This window comes from Merops nubicus, unplaced genomic scaffold, assembly GCF_000691845.1.
Source record: "Merops nubicus isolate BGI_N331 unplaced genomic scaffold, ASM69184v1 scaffold26767, whole genome shotgun sequence".
Lineage (NCBI taxonomy): Eukaryota > Metazoa > Chordata > Aves > Coraciiformes > Meropidae > Merops > Merops nubicus.
In genome coordinates this window covers 4,283-9,537 of record NW_008621383.1, presented here as the reverse complement: position 1 = coordinate 9,537, position 5,255 = coordinate 4,283, and positions in this window count along the sequence as shown.

The window sequence follows — 5,255 nt, the reverse complement described above, 5'->3', positions numbered from 1 at the left end:
TCCCACAGCGCGGGCAGGGGGCAGGTCAGAGGTCAGTGGGCAGGTCAGAGGGCAGTGGGCAGGTCAGAGGGCAGTGCCCGGCGCGGCCTCCACGCGCACGCTCGGCATCTTCTCGGGCTACGGCGAGGAAAACGGCGTCAATGGCCAGTGGGAGAACTCACCTGTCCCCGTGGGGAGCCCGGCCAGAGCACCACCAACGAGCCATCCAGGGCAGCACGGGAACAGGCAGAGAGAAGGCACCGGGTGGGTGTTAGTATGGGGAGAAGCCAGGTAGGAAAATGTGACAAAAGACAGTCAGCACAGATTTATCAGAAGGAAGAGTGTCCTTCTCTAATTTATGGCAAGTCCCAGAGGACACCAAATCCCTTCTATGCTTTCAGGAACATTTCCACCAAATGCTGCCACAGGGCCAGATCCTGCTTTCACTTCACGTGCTGCTCAGAGTGTGACTGGGTGTCAGCTGCTCTGCAGGTACCACCGATTTCTGCGCTGCTGCTGCAAGCAGAGTCTGGTTTTCTGGGTGAGATTATTAAAAGACAGTGATTTTAAACCCCTACGTTTATTAATTCAAATACACAAGCTGGAGAGATCAAAGCAGGTGGGTGTGATTCCAGAACTCCATCCACTGGTGTTGTCAGTGTACTGACCATGCCCTGACCAGCACCCAGCAGCTTGCAGACACCATTGCCCAGGGACGCAGCAAAAGTGCTCACTGCAAAATCAGGCACGGCCTCAACGTTCCAAAGGCTTGGACAGGTTTTATCTCCAATAGTGCCAAGAGGTCCTTACAAAGAGAAGCCTTGAGTCCTTAGAGAGAAGGCTACTGAACCCTGCAGTAAGAAGTCACCAAAAAGTACTGCTGAGACAACGGAAAAATTCTAAAATATGAGGGGGAAAAGCAAAATAGTTTGGGATTAGGAAAATGGAAAAGGGATAAACTAGCTTGTTCTTAAGTCCTATCTCCCTGGCTAGCAGAAGTCCTTCTACCATCTGTAATTTTGTGTATTGTGCAATCTTCTTGGCTCTCTTTCCTATTGGGCACGTCTAGTTACTTTGTGTCCTGGGAGTTATGTTCCAAGAGGCTGTATCCTCTTCATTAGCCGGTGAGAATGAGCAGCCTGGTACCAGCACTGGAGCTCAATCAAACCCAATCATGAAAAGCAGGGAGGAACAGCACGGGGAGAGGAGGAGGCTGTGTTTGGAAAAGTGCTTCTGCTGAACAGTGAGTCAGAAGAAAGGCAGGGCTGTAGGAAACAGAGAAGTAAATAGATTGCAGAGTGAAAAGGCTTTTTTTTTTTTTTCCTGACAGCAGAAAAAGTTTTGATCCTATTATCAGTCTGTTTGTACAACTGGCTTTACTCTGTGAACTGTTCCTCCCGGATAAACCTGTCTCAACTGATTAATAACCCCAGAGCTATTTCTGAACAGCAAACTAGTAAAGATGAAGTTTGCATCACAGATGATTTCAGGCAGATCTGTGCTGATTCTGACATTTGCATAGACATAAAGCTATAGACTAAACATCCTGAGAATTTTTGTTCTAAATATTTGATTTCCCTCACTGACACTAAGCAACTTTGTTTCTGGTCTTTTTCTTGTATTGCAGCTGGACAGTGCACCCACGATTCTTCAGGTACTTTAAGTTGTAGGAGACCCTGAAGACTCAAGAGGACAGCATTCTCCCAGATGGGATGAAAAAGGTCTAAGCATGTTGCTGAGGAGTGGATGAGTCCTTGCTGTGCTTTGTGTGTGTCACGGACGCCTCACGGTACCTCAGAGCCTGCAGGTTCTCTGCTGGTCACTGAGAGGGGACAGCACCTCACGCTGCTGGGGTGCAAGGAGCAGCTCCAGTAGAGCTGCAGGAACAGCCCCTGGCTCTCCAGCTCTGTGCCTGGGTCAGGCAGTGCATTCCATGGGGAAACAGCCGGGCTAGTCCAGGAGTGGTGGCTCATGGCTCCTTCCCAGCAGGGACTGCCTGGTCAGAGAGGCCTGAGAGGGGAACGTGTGATCAGAAGGAATAACTCCTTTGGGTTTATTTTCCTGAGCCATTCATCATCCTATCTAACCGTATCCCAACTGACCAAGCAGCCTCTGGCCCTTTGCTCTGAGACAATTTATGGCTGCGCAGCTCAGTACGTACCTATGAAGCTGAAAGGATTTCAGCAGAGCAAACAGTTCTGGTGCTAACTGCTTATAAATAATACCTGAGCAATGAAATATTAATGCAGTTGATTCCAGGCTGCAACAGAGAAATCCATGTCTCCAGAGCTGTCTTTTGGTAGAAAGACTGATAATCTTCAGAATAAGAAAAACCCTGGAAGTGACAGCTATTAATATCCTGAATTTTTTTAAGGCTCAGTCTCCTGTGAATCAGTATTAAGTACTAAGACTCTGACGACTCAGTGCCATGCAGGGATTATGAAGGACTCTTTGCACACCAGGCGATTAGCACGCTGCCCGTTACAATGGGTGAAGAACACGTAGCTGCAGTTAGAACCACAGCCCAAAGGAACTGAGTTGAGTGGTATTTCTCTCCTTCCCCTGGGATGGCATTTTTTCACCCCAGTTTTCCTGCTTCGGGGGCAGCAGCCAGACTGCTCAGGAGGAGGAGGAGGGAGGCTGCAGCCCCCGGGGTGCTGGGTGTGGTGGCTGGCTCTGCACACCCTGTGCTCCCTGTGAGCTCCTCATCACTCCCCTGGGCTCACGGACTTCTCCACGCTCTCTTTTGAGGAGCACAGATCTAAAAATGAAGCAGGTCAGGTCCGGCCTCCAACGTTAACGTGTGGGTTTGAAATTCATCCCCCCCCTCCACGACCAGCAGTCTTGCTGCTCTCATCCGTATAAGGCCCACTGGAGGCACAAAAGCTGAGCCATGCTATTTATATTTCCCGGTCCTGCCCTACCTACCCGAGCCACTGTGCAGCCAGGACCCACGTCCTGCCCTGCCTGGAGGAATTCCACACCCCGTGGGCTGCGAGCGGAGCCCCCGGGGCCGGAGGCTGCTCCCTCCCCAGCAAACAGCGCCGCAGGTCACGAGCCCGGCGTCCCTCCAGCTCAGCACCCACACGAGCCTCCAAAGAAAGGACCAGCACGCTTTGGAAATTCAATACTCGATGCACGTGCTGAGCACTACGGGCATTTGTCTGCCTGTAAGAAATCCAGGCCTTTGACATCCACAGGAATAAATCTAATTGTCAAAAAATGGTTGGAGGAAAGACGCCGTGCTTGCGTAAGCTCTGACATGTGCTGTCCTGCAGTTGAATGTGGCACGCTGGTGGGTTTAGAGCAGTAGCCTTCTGCATGGGACATCCACTATTTAATCCTGAACTGTAGTAACCAACCCCAGATTCTTGTCTCCTAAGCCCAAGAGATGTGGGACGAACTCACTTCAGCCTGTTTTTACTAGCAACTCACTCTAACCAAATTTGCTGGTGTCCTAATTTCTCTGAAAGACAGGCAGCACAAAGGAAGCACTGAGGCTGTTCCACGGGCTGGAACAAGTGCAGGGAGTCCTTTGCCATGGAGTTTTCAGGAAGGCAGGTCCTGCTTACGGCACGAGTACAGAACTCCTGGTTACCCACAGCTTGTCGAAGGGCTGCTGCCTTGGCTTCTGCTTCAAAGGAAGATGGGCTGATTTGGAGTGAGACGGGCTTTTTTTCAAACTTTATTCTCGAGAATCGATCTAATTCCCTGTGTTAAATCGACACAAACTCTCACCTCAGTGGAGATCAGACCAGCTCCCAGCAGAACCCGGGGCAGGGGCGTTTGCAGGAGCGAGGGGGTGAGAGGCACAGGCAGGGTGACCGCCAGCAACGGCCCCCGAGAGCTCTGCCCAGTGCCTCGCCCTCGGCCCGCTCCACTGGGGGTGACTTTCAGCCCTGTGCTTCCTCCCCCAGAGTCTGAAGTGGGCAGACGTGCTCCAAGCTCCTCTCGACAGGCCAAGCTTTCCCCACGGACAACCTGATTTTCATCTGCTCTAATCTAACAGCCCACAAAACACAACTCTCGCCTGCCCTCTTCTCTCAAGGTGCCAAAAGGTCTGATTTGCACTCCTGAAATAGTCCCTCTGGAACTGCTGGAGACTTGGGGTTCAACACGGCGAGAACACCGGACGTCTATGGCCAGCAGAGAGCTCGTTTACCTTCCCTTCCTTTAACTTCTCCCTGCCACAGAACCACGCAGCATTTAATCTCTGCAGAGCGTGACCACTGCTTTACCCAGGATTGAAAATATGTTTTAACCTGGCTTGAAAATAGCCACTGCTGGTTTGATGTCATATTTTGTGTCTCTTAAGGTGAGTTTATCTCTTGCCCTCCAAAAGAAAAAACAAATAAGTCTTTGCATTTTTAGCCATAGCAACTGAAAATGCAATTGCAGGGGAGAGTTAATCACAGCATTCCAAAGGCAGCTTTTTCTGAGTGAGAAACTCATAATAATTGCTCACCATCACAAAATTAAGTGCATTATCACGAAAGTATCTAACAGAAACTTTAATAGGTGATGGGTCTTGGGAAGTGAAACACTGAATTAGGAAAGAGTTATTTTGTAATTATTTTTTTTTTCATTATAGACACAGAAAAACCCACAGTCAGATCTCCAGGGTGGAGCCCATCATGAAGTATGGGGTTTATAGACTTTTGATATATTTTTTTTAAATGTCCTGGTTCTTAATACTGAAGCACAAAAGGACATTAGTAAATGGATAATCAAGCAGGAATCAACGAGACTTTATCACAACAAATAGTGTCCTCCCGTGCCAGTGAAGCAGCAGACACCGTCCTCGACTGGACAACTGCAGTGTGCACACAGAAACACCACTTCTTTCTGGACAGGTTTTATCATCTCGATGCATTGTCTGTTGTAGCTGTGCTATTTTGATAGCCTGATCTGTTGTGCATAGCCCCACACCAAGCACCACTCTTGTCATCGGTGTGCCTGGAATTACTGACCGTGATCAAACACTCGTAAGAATAAATCAGGACACAAAATGGCAACCTGATGTTTTTGCAGCTCTGTGGTGCCATCTCACAGTCAGCTCGTGTCAGGAACTTCTGAGGAATGACATCCCATAATTACAATAAGACACACACTCTAAAAATCCTGTCTCCCCCAGGAAAAAATGAAGCAGAATAAAAATCTGCAAAGCCAGAAGCAAAACTTCTGAGGTCCATTGAAATGTTTCACTTCTCCAGAAGCCAGGGAGACTCCCAGGGCCAGTTCCTTCTCCTCACCCCAAGCCACACCAGTCAGGTTTC